This window comes from Dioscorea cayenensis, chromosome 3 (genome assembly GCF_009730915.1).
Source record: "Dioscorea cayenensis subsp. rotundata cultivar TDr96_F1 chromosome 3, TDr96_F1_v2_PseudoChromosome.rev07_lg8_w22 25.fasta, whole genome shotgun sequence".
Lineage (NCBI taxonomy): Eukaryota > Viridiplantae > Streptophyta > Magnoliopsida > Dioscoreales > Dioscoreaceae > Dioscorea > Dioscorea cayenensis.
Genome location: NC_052473.1, coordinates 7,812,453 through 7,830,382, shown reverse-complemented (window position 1 = coordinate 7,830,382; position 17,930 = coordinate 7,812,453). Strand labels below are relative to the sequence as shown.

The 17,930-nt window shown below is 42.8% G+C and overlaps 1 pseudogene; it reads left to right on the top strand.

The window, feature by feature from the left end:
* The first annotated feature begins 7,833 nt into the window (after window positions 1-7,833).
* On the top strand, window positions 7,834-7,934 carry LOC120257677 (annotated as a pseudogene).
* The last annotated feature ends 9,996 nt before the right edge of the window (window positions 7,935-17,930 follow it).

The following is a 17,930-nucleotide window of genomic DNA, read 5'->3' as shown; positions in this document are numbered from 1 at the left end:
AAATCCAAGTTTATACTTTGGCTTAGTAACTCATAATTCAAAAATGTATAAATCATCGATTAAAATAAACAAATATATTTTTAAATAGCCTCGAAAAATCCCTCCCTCACTAACCGCGGGTCGCTGTTAGGTCGGAGCCACCAAGATGCGCATATCTTGGCGCTGGTCACTGGAAGTTCGTGGTGACCCAACAACCCAACTATATCCAAGTCGTGGCTCTACGCTCCCACCGAAATGGCATAACCGGGTTTGACAAGATTCCACGCCACCTCTATATAGTGTCGGCCCGTGGAAACCATCCACACTCTCACCGCAGTAGTATTGGGGTTTCGTCACCATCAAAACCACCCCTGTCAAGAACATGAAGGTCGTAGCCCACCATTTCCATGGATATGTTCAAGACCCCACGGGTGTTTGCATAATAAAAATCCAAATATTCATTACAAACTCGAAAAAGGGTCCTTATTCGTGACTATGTTCACAAATCATGAATGAAAGCAATAAACAGCATTCTCGCCCGTAGGCTAAATATATTCATCAATAGGGAACAAGTATTCACAAATGCCAATCTCACTCCAAAAAGTCAACAACTTGTTCATAACCATTCAATGAAAAACATTTTCGTTAAAAAAACAGCATACAAGAATATTCATTGAAAACACATATGTATACCTCAAATCAATTACATCATTTTCATGGTAATATTCAATTTGTTTTACCCAAAGCTTTTTGGTCATCATAGGAAAAACATCAATCTTTTATAAGGATACATAATTCAAAACATATCTTCTAAAACATATTTTTTTCAAATCATAACAACAACATATGTATATTAATAATCTTTAGTAAAAAAACCATGAAGGAGATCAAATCATAAATCCTCATGATATCCAAATCCAATGAATAACATCTCAAGAGTTTTTATAGATAGAAATCTTGTCATTCAAAGGCTAATATATATATATGTATATATATGCATGATATATAGTCCATAATTTAGTAAATCCCACTCACAAACTTGGCGAGCTAACACCCTCCAAAGTTACTTGTCTATAATCTCTTTTCCTTTGCTTGAAGCTTCTCCTCCTAGAAGCCGTTAAACAACCAACAAAAAGCAAGATTCAACAACAATACTACAACCAATTAAAAAAAGAAGGAAAAATGTGCTTAAAATAGGAGTAAATTGTTTCTAGAGTTTTCTAAGCACTCTAATAAGAAGATATAACAAGAATGAAACCTTTAAAAATCCTCAAAATCAGCAAAAAAAGAACAAAAAGGAATTCAACTTGGGTCGGTGCTACAGTAACCCGAACCCTTGAGATGCAAGATGTCTCTCATTTCCTCACCAAATCATGGTTTTTACAACCTTAAAATGATTCTAATCTTTAAATCACTTCAATAACTAAGATTTCTCACAAAAAAATTTCAAAGAATCACAACAAGGATGAGAGGAGTGAAAAAGGAGGAAGTTGATGTAGCCTAACTCACCGATAATCCTCTCTATGCCTTAATCGAACTCTTCTTCTTGTAAGGAGATGAGATTTCCACTTCTTCTTTTGTTTGGGGATCAAAGATGAGAGGTTTGAAGAGAAAAAAATGAAGAAAATCAGAGGAGAAGGAAGAAGGAGAAAAAAAGAAGCTAGGAATGTCCTAGAAGGTCCAAGAAGGTCAATATATATGCCAAGGCTCGTGAGACCACTTTGAGGCCACTTCGAAACTTTCACGGGCTCCATGCGCCCGCATGGAGGCCGTGAGGCTTTCAGTGCTGGTCCATTTCAGCCCACAAAAATTGACTTTACTCAGAACCCTCACGGGCTTCCATGCGCCCGCATGGAAACCGTGAGGCTTTCAGGTTAACCTCCAAAATGACTCTCTCCCACTTTAAAAACCTCCCAAAAACCATAACTAAGTTCCTAACACAAAAAGAACACTCAAAAATACTTAAACAACAAGTTAAACTCAAAAAGGCAAAACATAAGCAAAGTAAAGAAAAAAAGTCAAACTCCCACAAGCATTCTAAACCCCGACTCATGTCTCCGCTTTGAGCCTCTCAAGATCTCCTCCAAATAATGCGTGAAAACGATCTACAATGTCTTCTTTTCAAAATAATCGGCCTCACAAACCTCAACCTGCATAAACAGTACATAACATACACACGTATTAGCGCTAAAACATTAAAAAGTAATTTTTATCATAAAGAAAGAATGCTTCACATTCTTATCGCACAAGCACTTATCAAACTCCCAAATACTTAAGATTTTGCTTGTCCTTAAGCAAAAGTTAAAACATTATATGCATAGATGAAGGGATTATTGGAAGCGCTTGGCCTTAGGTTGACGAAAAGCATGTAAAGAAAGCATTCTAATAGTAAAAGGAAATTTCAACACTAAATACGAAAAATCAATGATCTATCTAAAACTTGAATTAAAAAGGACAACAAACCCAAATCGTGGAGTGTGTAAACTTACTCAAGTCAACCCAAAGTATACTCCTCAAAGTTCTAGGTATAAGGGACTTTTTATCTCACAAAGAGTACCAAACATTTTAAAAAGGGTAGTAGCTCACACATCCTCTAAGGTAGCGCTTTCCAATGCGGCCGCTTAAGGTGGCATTTCACACTTTCGAGGTGGTAGCTCTTTCTACCGGGTGGTAGCTTACACATCCCATGAGATAGCTCTTTCCCTCAATAGGGCATAGCTAGTAGTCCCGACTTATGAGAGTAGCTTCATACATCATGGGTGGTAGCTCTTTTCCACCCAACAAGCACAATTAAACGATAAAAACACTTTTGTTCCATCTTTCATTTTCCATTTTCCATAGTAAAACAACACAAGAAACAAAACTAAAATTGGTCCCTTTTCAACCTTAGACTTGAGTTTCCAAAAAGAGTTTAAAAGAGTGAGAAGTGCACAAAATGTTATTCAGGCAAAAATTCCAAAAATTCAGACAAGAACTAGAGCATGAGAACATTCAATGTTAGAAATTCTCCCTAACTCAAGAATACCCATCATTGCTAAACTAAGGGTGAACCGCCATTGGCTATTTGAGCATATATATCAATCAAAATAGTGTAAAAGATTTGTGCACTACGAAACTCCCGGCCCCCACACTTAGTTGTGCATTGACCTCAATGTACACATGCATGCTCACTTATAATGTATATCAATCAAGAATAAATATGGGAGAAGCAATCAAAACAATACTCCCCTAACTCCTAGTGTTGCAGTTAATGGAGCTAAAATCCTTGGGGGTGATGTTCCAACGGGTTGTGAGGCACACACGGCCAGAGTGTCGAAGCACCTTGGCCGTGCTCTATGACTAAGTTCTCAATTCCCATGATGAGAAGACCAGTTACGCGCATACAGGAGGGGTTCGATGAGAGCTCAATATAAAACTCGAGTATATATAAGATAGAGCAAGAAACATAACTCGAGACAACAAAATGAAAATAAGCTCAGAAGGAAAGTCCTTTCTGAGTATAACATGTCCAAAATAAAATGCAAGTAGAAATAAAAGCAAGTCAAGTGTCGTGACGCCAGCTCTGCCTCCTCTATTACTTTGGTCTTTGGATCGAGGAAGGTCTTTCGGTGGGTCCAATGATGGTGATGCGTGGGCGTTTAGGGAGATGCCGAGATCGCGAGTCAAAAAGGTGCAGCGACGTCTCCGAAGGATCTCGTCAGAAAAGCGTCAGAGCGCCATGAACTCTATGAACTCATGCGGCTCGCGTCGCACGCACCTCTGCTATCTCCGGTCGATGCCTCGGTGATCTCTCGCCCGCACTACACCCAGCGGCGACTCCCGAGACCATACATAGTGGGGGTGGGTCCTCTGTCGCCAGAGGTCCGTCAGTCTCCATCAGCATCGGCTGAGGCTCAGGGGCAGGCTGAGAAGCCTCTTCATCATCAACCTCATCCTCAACTATCTCTAGAGTGGATAGAACCAAGGCATATACCCCCGTCCGTACTCGACGGATCATACCCGTCAATCTCATCGTCTCTAGACTCAGGGGAGGAGGAGTACTCATCCTCTCAGCCCCGCGAATCACATCCAAGAGGCCCATGCCCATGACTAGTATAGTAATGTAGGGGTCTGAGAAGATCACTCCCAATCTAGCATAATGCCCCTGATGATGAATGTACTCTGCAAGGATGTGCCCCAGATGAATCGGTATGCGCTGCACCATCGAATACAGATAAAAAAACTCCTGCCAGCTCAAAACACATGTGCTGTCACCACGACCATTCACCGACCTACTCATAATGGCGTCTAAATATCGGTAGGCAAGATGGGAAAGGCACGTGGTGTTGGACGCCCCCGGCTCGTACTGACCCGGACCACACAGCACTCGGTAGCTCTCTGACGGGTCAAAGCTCCAGGATAATCAGTCGGTAGCTGAGAATGTTGCTCAGTGTCCGAACCGAAGTCTCGACAGACGCACAAAATGATCCTGATGCTCAGGAATAGTGAAACTCATGCCCTCGGACTTGGAGGATGACTCCCGCGGCCATTTCTCTGCTTGCTTCTTTGACCTAGGTGCCATATCCTGCAAATTTTCAAAGGAAATCAATCAAACAAGCTAGATAAATGATGCTGCAGAAATCCACATGGTGGTGGGGAATTTTCGCACGCCCATGTGGATCCACAAGGCGTGAAGAACCGCACGGCCGCGCCTCAAAAATCCAACAAAACACTTCTAAAACTCTTCTAACTTCATTCTAAGCATGCTCATACACTCTAATTGCAAAAACGAAGCATTCTTAGCAAGTTCATCGATTAGAATCAAGAATTGGAAAAGAAAATCAAATATAGGGGCTTACCGATGAGTTGAGATGATGAGAATAGGAATAGGCCAGAAAACCAAGTAAAAATCTTCCAAAATCGGCAGTACGAGGTCGGAAAACAATGCTAGAGTATTCTGAAGAGAGTGGAGAGGATGTAGATGAAGAGAAACAAGCTTTTTTAAAAAGAACTCATGCCCTTGGAGTTCTGTATATCTGCACGGGCGTGCGGAAATTCCACATGCCAGTGTGTCTCCACAATGGAGAGCCACAAGGCTAGACGCACGCCCCTGTGTACTGTCGGGATAGCTCTTGTTGTCTCTGAAAACACTCGTACGGGCGTGTGGAAATTACCCACGCCCGTGCTCCCGACGCACAAGGGAAGCCGCACGTCCCTGTGTGCTCTCTGTCCAACTGAGAGAAAATCACAAAGTGTTTTGCAAGCCCATGCGGAAATTCCGTACGGCCGTGGACAATCACAGGCCCAACTCATAGGGGCATTCACACGCCCCTGTACGCTCTCGGGATGGAGAAGGGATCGTCTGCAGAAATCCACACGGGCGTGCGGAAAATAGACACGCCTGTGCGTTGGTCTGAGTTTCCCAGGCGGCAGTCCACGCCTCGTGCTCTCGGGAAGAATTCCCCAAGTTTCTCGCAGAACAACGCATGCCGGTGCGGTAATTTCTGCGACCCACCGTGCGATAATCGCAGAGTCGCTCAGGTGGACGAGTCCACGCCCACTGCGGGCCTTCTCTGGATGAGCTCGTGGCAACCCCGGACGGGCGTGTGGAAATTCCACACGCCCGTGCTGTTTCTCGGATGACTTGAAAAAAACTCTGCAGGCTCTACAAAAATTTTCTAAACGTATTTACACATTCAGAACCTGCTCTTTTATTCAACAATTACCAGTGAAAAACAATACAAACAAGCTCAAACGAATAAATCTTCGCCAAATCCACATGAAAACACACGATGACACAGAAATCCACCAAAATGAAAATAGCACAAGCATCTAAACACGAATACACCAACACTTAACAAGTTATTTATGCAAAACTAAACTATGACTTGGAAAAACAGTAAACTTTTGGGTTGCCTCCCAAGAAGTGATTGTTTAACATCACTAAGCTTGACATACCTTGTCTTAACTCACGTGGGTTCATAGATGAAAGTTGCCCTCTTACCCATGGCTTGAAAGCATGATGAGCAAAGTCTCTTGAGAGTAGAGGGTGAATTGTCGGGCTTGGGACTACCAAGAAACGGTTCATCGTTCGATTCACGCATACCTCCAACAATCTCGCAGTATTTCCGGTGGCGTCTCCTTGCGATCTTCATCTTCTGGAGCACCTTCTTCAAGATCCCCGGGGTAGACGGTACTTCTTCAGTCGAACCAAGCATCATTACTTCTTCAATTTCCTCCTATTGGTCGAACAAACACTCATACGTGTCAGGATTGAACATTTCCTACATGTATTCATCAACAATCTCATCAGTAGTGTCTAGAAAATACAAAGTATCATCAAAATCAAGAGAATGCCGTATGGCTTCAGCAAGGCGGTATGTGAACTTGTCATCTCTGACTCTCAAAGTTTGCTCCACACCGTCCATGTCAATCAATGCTTTGGAAGTCCACAAGAATTGTCTCCCAAGTATCAAGGGTACATCCGCATCCTCATCGACGTCTAGCACTACAAAGTCAACCGGAAAAATGTACTTGTCCACCTTGATAAGCACGTCTTCAATAATGCCCCTCGGATGTCACACCGTTCGGTCCGCCAATTGCAAAGTCATTCAAGTGGACCTCGGCTCGCCCAAGCCTAGCTTTTGAAAGAAGATGTATAGCATGACATTGATGCTAGCCCCTGAGTCCGCCAATGCCATTTCTTCACCTAGATTACCAATATTACACGGAATGATGAAGCTTCCTGGGTCTTTCTTCTTCTTCAGCATGTTCTTTTGCAACACCACCGAGCAAGATGCATCTAAAATCACTAAAACACTCTCCTCCAACTTCCTCTTATTAGTCAACAAGTCTTTCAAGAATTTCGCATACTTAGGCATTTGAGCTAATGCCTCAACAAAAGGAATATTGCTGTTGAGTTGCTTGAACAAACTCAGGAACTTTTTGTACTATTCATCCCCTTGGTCATTCTTCAATCTAGAGGGATAAGGGATTCTCGGCTTGAAAGGTGGGGTTGCCACCTCCTTTCTCTTTGCTTGTTCCCTCTTCAACCTCTATAACCTCGGGTGCGTGTTCTTTTGGCTTCTCACTCGGAAGCCTACCTTCAACCTCATGACCACTTCTCAAAGTGATCGCTTTTACATGCTCTCTAGGGTTGGTCTCGGTATTGCTCGGCAAGCTTCCATGTGGCCTTTCCGAGAGAGACTTCGCAATCTGCCCCACCTGATTTTCAAGGTTATGCAAAGACGCCGTGTGATTGTGAAGTGTAGCCTCAACTGATTCAAACCTTCTATTTGAAGATTGCAGAAATCTAGTCAAGGCCTTCTCCAAATCATTCATTCAGGTTTCCAAACCTTAAACTCTATTTTCTACGTTCGGGGCTTGTTGTTGTAAACGCGATGGCCCCATGGCCTTTTATGGACCTTGGTTGCTCCACGAGAAATTGGGATGATTCTTCCAACCTGGATTGTAGGTATTGCTATATGGGTTTCCTTGAGTCCTCATGCCATTACCTACAAAATCGACGTTCTCAACCGAATAGAGATCGGGCAATCAGAGGGAGCATGTCCTTCACCGCACCCGGTACAAGTACTCATGGCTGCCACTCTGTTTGAAGTTAGAAGATCTAACTTCTTACTCTAATTTTCCACTTGTGCCGCCAATGAAGTTACAGCATCTATCTCATGAAGACCGGCCACCTTTTTCTTCTCCTTGGCATTCCATTGGTAGCTGTTTAAACCCATTTCTTCAATAAGTTGACGGGCCTCATCAGGGGTCTTGCTACCTAAGGAACCTCCTACTGCCGCATCCAAGAGTTGTCTTGTACTCGGATTCAACCCGTTGTAAAAAGTCTGAATAATCATTCACTACGGGAATCTGTGTTGTGGGCACTTGAGCTCCTTGAACCTTTCCCATGTCTCGAATAGAGACTCCAATTCCGACTGTACAAAGGATGAGATCTCATTCCTAAGCTTTGCAGATTTTCTAGGAGGGAAATAACGGGCTAGAAAAACTTCTACCATCTCCTCCAATGTAGTAATCGAGGCTCTAGGTAATGAGTATAGCCACTGCTTTGTTCTCCCTTTTAGGGAAAATAAGAAGCTCTCAACTTGATGGCATCATCCGTCACCCAGTTTATCTTGATCATATCACACACCTCAAGAAAGTTCTCTATGTGACTGTTTGGATCCTCATCGGCCAAACCATTGAACTATGTAGATTGCTGCAACATGTGGATGTATGGCGACTTTAGCTCAAAATTTTGAGTTGTAATTGGGGGTCAAACAATCCTCGATTGTGTGCCAAAACTGAGGGTCTAGCATAATCAGAGAATGTCCTCTACTACTCATTCTGTTCTGCCATATTATCTGACCCTTCAACTTCCTAATCAGCTAAATTAGATTGTCTTCCACAGGTCCTTTCCCTTTTCTTCTAAGTGTTCTTTGAAGCTCGGGATCTCCTTCAATCAATATTGAGGGGTTCCCTCGGGTCATCAACCTGAAGTTGCACAAAGTGCTATGTGGTCACGGTCAGTACGAGCCGGGGGTGTCCAAGGCCACGTGCCTTTCCCGATCTGCATACAGATATTTACATGCCATCATGAGTATGTCGGTGAATGGCCATGGTGATAGCACTGGTGTTCTGAGCCGATAGGAATTACTGTATCTGTACTCGATGATGCAGTGCGTACCACTTCACTTAGGGCACATCATGGCATAGTACATCAGACATCAGGGGCACTATGCTAGACTGGTAGCGATCTTCTCGGGCCCCTACATTACGAGATTAGTGCTAGGCATAGATCTCTTGGATTCGATTCGCGGGGCTGAGAAAACGAGTATACCTGCTGCCCTTAGCCTAGAGACGATGAGGTTGATGGGCATGGTCCGCAGGGTTCAGACAGGGGTTTTTGCGTTAGTGCTACCTGCTCCAGAGATAGCTGAGGATGAGGGTGATGAGCTGGGGCATCTCGGCCCACTCCCGAGCCTCGGCCCAGCCCCAATAGAGGGCCCGAGGGCACCTCCGGTGGCGGAGGAACCACCCCGTGCATATATTTTTCACCATCTCGAGCTTATGATCGCTTTGAGAGGCTCGAGGCGCTTTGGGGGTGATCTCGGACAGAGGTAGGCGAGGGCTCGAGCCGAGATTACAGAGATTAGGGATACGCAGGCCACTCAATACACAGAGTTCATGGCACCTTTCGATGTATTACAGAAGATCTTAGAGCGCGACGTTGCCTCATCATTTGTCTTGTGGCCAAGGACTCCTCAGGCCCCATCAATTCCTCCTGCACCCTCATCCCCTACCCCGGCACCGGTGGACCCACCATGTGCGTCTTCACTAGCAATTGACTTTGTTTTTCCTCATTTTCTTTATGTTGCATTTTTATTTTAGACTTGTTCACTCAGAAAGGATTCTCCTTCTGAGTTTATTTTCATTTTGCATCTCGGGTTGTATTCATTGTCTATCTTTTATATATACTCGAGATATTTTGTTTTTATTGAGCTTCACTGAACTCCGTCATGTATGTGTGCAGATGGTCTTGTCTTCTTGGGAATTGAGACTTAGTCATGGGCACGGCCAAGGTGCTTAGGCACTTAGCCGTGTGAGCTTCACAACCCGTCGGAACACTACCACCATGGAATTAGCTTCATCAAACGCAACAGTAGGAGTCAAGGGAGTATTGTTTTGATTGCTTCTTCCAAATTTGCTTTTGAACCATATATATTTTGAGTGAGCTTGCATGTGTACATTAGGGACAATGTTCAACTTAAGTGTGGTGGGGAGTTTCATAGTGCACACATTTTTTTCTATTGTTCTTGATTGATATATGCTCACATAGCCAATGGCAGTTGACCTTAGTTGCAAGGATTGTATTCTTGAGTTTAAGAGAATTTCTACAATTGATTGTTTTCATGCTCTAGTTCTTGCTTGAATTTCTATGAATTTTTGCCCGATTTACACTTAGTGCACTACTCACTTTTTAAACTCTTTTGGAAACTCAAGTTTGATGTTAAAGGGTTTAGTTATAGTTGTTTCTTGTGTTAAATTCTGAAAAAAAATGTTTTATTGTTTATTTGTGCTTGTTGGGTGGAAAGAGCTACCACCTATGAAGTATGAAGCTACTCTCATAAGTTGGATACTACCTATGCCCTAATGAGAGAAAGAGCTATCTCATAGGATGAGTGAAAGGTACCACTCCGGTAGAAAGAACTACCACCTCGAAAATGTGAAAAGCCACCTTAGCGGCCGCTTTTGAAAGGGCTACCTTAGAGGATGTGTGAAGCTACTACCATCTTTGAAATTGTTGTCACTTTTGTACATAAATAAGTCCCTTGAACTTAGAACTTTGAGAAGTATACCTTGGGTTGTTTTGAGTGAGTTCACACATCTACACGATTTCGGGTTTTGTTTCCTTTTTGATTCAAGTTTTTAGCTAAAGCATTGATTTTTCGTATTTAGTGTTGAAATTTCCCTCACTTGTAGAATGCTCTCTTTGTATATTTTAATGAACCTAAGGCCAAGCACTTTCAATATTTTTTTCATTGATGCACATAACGTTTTAATTTTTGCTTGAGGACAAGCAAAAGCTTAAGTGTGGGGGAGTTTGATAAGTGCTTGTGCGATATGAATGCGAAGCGTTCATTCCTTATGTTGAGCATTACTTTTCTTGAGTTTTTACACTAATATGTGTGTTTTTATGTTACTTTCGTGCAGGTAGGGTTGTGGGGACAAGTATGAAGAAAAGAAGCCAATATTGGAGGAAATCTTGCTAAGGTTCAAACGCAAAGACATAGGTCGATATGAGATGCTAGAGTGTGTGCCAACCTCCTCGTATTCGAGTTTGACACATCCATTTGGAGGGGCACAAAGGCAGTCACACTCGAGCATTCTGACTTATGCACATAGAACAAGAGTTCCACCAATGTGCCTATCATTGAAGAAGCAAGTGATCTACGATGTGAACGTGTGCCCATTTGCGTTACTCCAATGAAAGTATGGATTCGGGAAGCAATTCAGGCCGGATACTATAGAAGAGCACTGTAGCAACACGCTAACAAGTCTTGTAGCTGATCTTGTTCATGAGCCCGAGAAAAGCAGGGAGTTCAGAGGATCCACATGGGCGTGTGGAAATTATCCACGCCCGTGTGGAAATTCCGCACGGGCGCGTGAAGTATCCACGCCCATGTAGTCGCCCGATTCCAGCCCTATTTAAAGCCGAATCAGCCCCGATTTTAGTATTCTTTTCTCCATCTTTTCCACAACTTGAGAGAGGGCTTTGGCTTAGGTTTTGAGGGGTATTGTCCAAGGTTTTGTACAGGTTCTACGGCTCCGACATCGTCATTCCTGAGGAAGAAGGTTGGTAGGGGAGCTTCCGTCGAGGCGTATCCTATACCGGACGAGGGAATCCTTGGACGACGAGTAGTGGACTTTCCACAAGACCACCGACACGACTATCGTGGGGGTTTCTTTATGGATTTATTGCTTTTACATTCTATTTCTTTGATTGTACTTAGCTCCATGGAGAGCTAAACCCCTAGTGGGTACTTGGGTATTTGTGAACCCTAGGATGTATTCATTTATTTGAATCTCTTTATTATGCTTTCAATAAATTAATGTTTATTATGAGTTCCAACCTTGAATGCTTGATTGTAAGAACATTTCCCCTAGAGTGACACTAGGGTTGAGAGTTCTTGTTGGTAACCTTGTGAGTGAGTGACACACCACGAGTGTTAGACAAAGCTAGGTTGGAGAGGGTTGAGAGGGTGAGTCGAGAGGTACAAGAGCGTCCCTTTTCCCATCTGACGTGATAGATTCTACCTCTGTTCCTAGAGTTCTTTGCGGTCATAATAGATTGAATAGTCTAAGGTATAAACTTCCGCTAGGGCATAGTTGCGCGTGTAACGGAGTGAAGCGTTTAGGTGATCTTAGTATCTAGGGCTCAATTGTGGTTAGGGACCTTCCATCTGGACCAAAGGGTTAGGTCTATAATTAGGAAGAGATTTATCACCTGGAATCCCTAGAGATCATTGCGACTCTATGCGAGTGTGAGGTGTTGAGATTGTTCGATTTCTCCTCCGGGACATGTATAGAGTTAGGCATAGTTGACCTTAGATTTGGGACTATGTAATTAAGGATCTCCATGACTCACCATTGCATTGATTAGGAAGCATAATAGAGGGTTCTTGCACTTGAAACAATTATCCTAGGTGGAGCATTATCCGGGTACCCCATCTTTATCGATTGCCTTATTCCCTTCTTTACTTTTGCTCTCTTACTTGTTGTTTTTATTGTTGAGAATTGAATCATTGTCACACTCATCATCATTGATCTTTCACATAGCTAAGAATCGAATTAAGTATTTTTATTCCCTACTCCCTGTGGATTTGATTCCCGCTCGCCCAGGATTATTACTTCGACAAACCCGTGCACTTGCGGGATATATGCAATGGGATCTTCTCAAGTACGCCTTTTTGAGCTTGTCATCTACCTGTTGAGTTTGAGCACAAAGCTTATTGGGCTATTAAGTTCCTAAATCTCGACTCTTCTCTTGCAGGTTCCAAGAGGAAACTCCAACTGAATGAACTTGATGAGTGGCGCTCCACGGCATATGAGAGTTTGAAGCTCTATAAATAAAAAGTAAAGGAGTACCACGACAGGCGCATCAAGCACCCTAAGTAATTTCAAGTGGCCGATCAAGTCCTGCTGTTCAACTCTAGGCTGAAATTATTTCCTGGGAAGCTAAGATCACGTTGGTCGTGTCCGTACACGGTTACTCAAGTCTTCCCACATGGAGTGGTTGAGGTAAACCACCCAGAAAATGGTACTTTTAAGGTCAATGGGCAACGATTAAAATTTTACTTCAATAATAGCACTACAAAGGAAACCGGGTGTGGTTTCAAACTCTTTGAGCCCCCGTGAGGTAAGGAAAAGGTACGTCAGGCTCGTGACGTTAAACAAGCGCTTCCTGGGAGGCAACCAAGTGTCGGTGGTGTTTTCTTTCATTTTCTTGTATTATAGGTCTTACTTCATTTCCATTCTCGTATTTCTTAGACTTGATTTACTTTTGAATTAGTTCATACTCACACACTTGGCATAGTGCCCTCATCGTTTTAATTGTGGTATATTTGTGCAACTTCTTGGGAAACTCATGTTTAGGTGTTAATTCATGTACTAGATCGTCGTTTTATTCATTTCATTCGTGTTTAGAGATGACTTCGACCTTGCCACACCATGTTTACATCATTTGGGGCAAGTTTTCGGGTTTTTAAATGGTTTTAAAGGGAGCATACGGCCTCATCTGGGCCGTACATGGTGGCTGCTCTGAGATGAACACGAGCCAACCAACAGTGCCTCGTGCCATCTCGCACGGCCGCTCAAAATGGCTCCCATACGGGTCATGTCTCGAGATGGAGCTCCTCCTGGACGAGATGGGGCTCGAGGACGCACCTGCCTCCTACCCCCGGGCGCCACATCTTTACCCCCGACTTCGACATGAGACCCGAGGGGGACCGAGGGAGAGGTTTAGGTCGCATGCATCGGGAGCAGCTGTGAGATTCGCTAGCGCTTCACCAGATCAGCGAGGGGACAAAGGCTTGGCTCGAGGAGATCTTCACCGCTTTCCTCACCTCCCACCGTGGTTCATCCCTCCCGCACACTGTGGCCACTTCTTCTACCACCATGCCACCACCACCACCACCAGATTGTGATGAGTAGTAGCTTATTGGAGCTTGAACACCTATTATTTACTTTTGCTTTGTATTTTTGTATTTTGATGATTTGGCATGGTTCTACCCTATCGACTTGTGTTGTCGAACTTTAGTTTATTTTCATCTTTATGTTTTGTTGACTACTCTCTAGTTTCTCCCTTGTGCTTGTATTCTTTTTAAATCTTTGTGGAATGATGATGCCCCCCTTTTGCCTCACAGGGCATTAAGGTAATTTGGTGAGCTTTCCAGGTTTTAATGGAGGTCGGACGAGACATGTCTTGCTCACCACACATTTTCTCACGTCCTACCTCACGAAGAGCACAAGTTGAACCGGGGAGTTCGTTTTCAACCTCCTTTATTATTTGCATTGCTTCATCTTGCATGTTTTTCATAATTAGTGTACATTGAGGGCAATATACAACACTAAGTGTGGGGATTGGTGTATTTCATGTATTAGGATCATTTACTACATGCTAGTGTTACATATGATGGCTTTGTTCATTCTTGTAAGATTTTTTTAGCTTGGACTAATGATTGATGTGAGTTACTTGTTTCTATGCTTTATTGAATCCTGTTTTACCCCTAGTATTGTCATGTGCACTGAATTTTTTGTTGATGCCCTGGGAATAGCCAATGTGACTACTCTCTAACTCTCTTGTATGCGTAACATACTACTTTGAGTACTTGACCTTAGAACACTAAGTTCTATCCTTCAATGGACTCTTAAGAACTTTTAAGTCTTGTTGAGCTAATCCTAGTTTTGTATCATGTAGAGTACTCTGAAGATGTGATCTAGGGTGAATGTAAAAATTAGTCTATGTCGAGATTCCTCTCGCTATTGAAGCATGAATGCGCTCTATGTGGACTCTAATCGAGTAGTTGGGTGTGTCTTGTGCCTAACCAGCATGTGCACCCTCCAGAAAGATTTCACAATGATTTTCTTGCAGTCTATGTTAGTCGGACTCAAAAAAAAAAAAGAAGAAATGAATGATGAAATGAAAATAAAACCTAGTGATCTTTTTGAGTACCTACCAAAGGTTTTTGAGTAGAAAGTGGACTTAGTTTCAAGGTATTGAATTTGAAGGATCTTATTTGGCCATTGAAGTAGCACTTAGTAGTTTAAGACATAGCATTCTTTGTAAGTGGAGTAATTAGCATCTAGAGTCAGCATCGATTGAAGTCCTTAGGCTAGACCAGATCCGGGCATATGAGATATAAGATTCACTTACACGCACGATGCATATATAAGGGGTGAGACAGGGATATTTTTATTATGCTTACTCGACTATAACTCAACATCTATTTATCATTGTCCATTGTTTTTGAGTCTTATATTTACTTGATGCCGAGGTAATGCATTTAGCCACTTCTCGCCTCTTTGTTTTTCATGAGTTGATTGCTTTGGGGACAAGCAACGCTAAGTGTGGGGATATTTGATAAGTGTCTAAAATGTAGATGTTTTCATGTATATATCGATTCACTTTGCATGTATTTTGTGAGGTTTAATGCCCGTTTTGCGCTTAATTGTCTACTATTTACTTTGTAAGGTATAAGGAAGCCATAGTGAACAAGAAGATATCATTTGGGCGAAAAGAGAAGAAAACAGGAATTTCATACTATCACCTACTACCCAAGATGGGGTCGTATGCATCTAGAAAAAGAAAATGATTTGGAGTGTCCGCCTGCATTTCCATACTACTCCAAGATACGGGGTCGTATGGAGGCCGTATGCACCCCGTATGGATCGCGAATCTAAGGTTTTTGAGTGCTATACGACCCCCATATGACCCCATACGACCCGTGATGCCCTGGGGTATAAATACCAACTTTTAGGGCAGAACAAGGAACTTTTGGGTGGACATTTTCTTGGCCGATTTTGGGGAGACCACTTGGGAGATTTTGGGCAACCTTCGGAAGGAGAAGAAGGGCAAGGAAGCTAGAAGATCCTTCAAGCCCAAGTTCCAAGACTCTCAAGATAAGAAGGCAACATCATTCAAGGGGAGATTTACCACGATTTGAAGGAAGGAGACCCGCGGCTAGAGGAAGTGTCATTTGGCACTCCTTTGGCGGGGGAAAGCGTCATTCGACACATTCTTCACCTCCTCCTCCACCATTTCATCTAGGGAGTGTCATTTATGCTTTTGTTTCATGTTTTGCTTGTTTGTATTGCTTGTTGTGAGATGCTGACACACTAGACACCCAAGGCCACCGGGTGTTGATGAACCTTGGGGGGTTTTATCATGTATGTTGGATAATAACTTGTTAATTCCATGCTTGGGTAATTTTGAGATTTAATCCATTGTTTTCATGCTAAGTGCTACACTAAGGAGAAATCTGTATCTCTTTTATGAATGATGCAATTAGATGTAACTTGCTCGTATGTATTAGGTCATGAATGGATTAAAAGGGGATGCTTGTATCATCACGCCGAGAAATCGGGTGTTTGGTAGCCCTCCATGTAGGTTTAATCCGAAGAAGAGTAGGTTTAATCCTAAGTGAGATTTCCTCGTACTCAATGCAATCGTAGGAATGTAGATTTGGAAGAAATTCCTATCTATGTTCGTATGGGAATAGGGTTCAATCTCCGAGAAATTGGGGTTGTTCTAATCTTGAAATCTCATGGTCCATTTTACCCTTCCATCTTTAGATCATCATCCATGTTGCATGATAACCCCTCAAGGGGATCCTCATCCATAGGCCTTTGCATCTCATTGATTTTCTTGCTTGCTTATTGCTTGTTCTCTCTAATTTGGTCATAATCTCGTTTTAGCTTTAATTACATTTAGTAGAGTAAAACTCCATCACTTGAGATCTTCACGCGAGGTATTACTTGGCGATCCCGTACACTTGCAGGGGAAAAATCAAGTTTTGTAGCGCTAGTCGGGGAACTTTAAGAAATTCAAGGAACCTTTTAGATTATTACTCTAGCCATTTTATTCTTTATTCATTCTTTATCGTTATTTCTTTCTTAATAGTTTAATTCACTTTCCATTTCTTTTCTCAGATAGTCCATCTCGTGAATGCAACATGGTAACCCTCGAACATCAAGTTGGAAGACAACGCATACGCATTTGATGGTCGGATTAATCTGCAGACTCGACAACATTTTTTCACACCTCCCGATAACCATTTTTTGTATTCTCATCGCTATCCGGTGATTCGAGCATATCTAATGATGGCGGCAAATGGCACACGTTGTTTGAGACCTTTATAAAAAGTGGAACACCATCATGGAGTGAAGGAAGCATATCACCAATTGAACAGCTTTGTTTTGACTTTCATCGAGGGTTGCATGAATCCCACCTTGGAGAACCACGCTGATATGGGCCAGGTGTCAGCAAGCGTACAGGAGGCGAACGGGTGGCAACAGTGTGGGAATCATGACGTTCTATGAAATAATGCTGAATGTTTTGAGCTTCGTGGTTCATTATGCAGCAACAGCTCAAGAGAGTGCAGTGGTCATGAGAAGAAACAGTGGTACAAACAGTGGTGATGGGCTTTTGGAACATGGGTTTGATGTCATCAACCCGAGGAAGCACCAGATTTGGAGTTGAAAACACTACTTGAAGACCATGAGTACTAATAAGTGCTTGTGCAATATGAATGCGAAGTGTTCATTCTTAATGTTGAGCATTACTTTTCTTGGATTTTTAGACTAATATGTGTGTTTTTATGTTACTTTCGTGCAGGTAGGGTTGTGGGGCCATGTATAAATGAAAGAAGCCAATGTGGATTACAATGCACCGATTTTGGAGGAAATCTTGCTAAGTTTCAAATGCGAAGACATAGGTCGATGTGAGATGCTAGAGTGTGTGCCAACCTCCTCGTATTCGAGTTTGGCACATCCATTTAGAGGGGCACAAAGGCAGTGACACTCGAGCATTCCGACTTATGCACATAGAACAAGAGCTCTACCAACGTGCCAATCATTGAAGAAGCAAGTGATCCACGATGTGAACGCGTGCCGCTTATGCTACTCCGATGAAAGTATGGATTCAGAAGCTATTTAGGCCGACATCTATAGCGGATCACCGCAGAGAACATAGTAGCAAGCATCGTAGCAAAGACTGCTCACGACGGCCGAGAAAACAGGAGTTCAGGGTATCCATACGGTCATGTGGAAATTATCCACGCCCGTGTGGAAATTCCACACGGGCGCGTGAAGCATCCACGCCCATGTAGTCGCCTCGATTTCAAAGACTATTTAAAGCCGAATTAGCCCCGATTTTTAGCATTCTTTTTCTCCATCTTTTTCCCTAA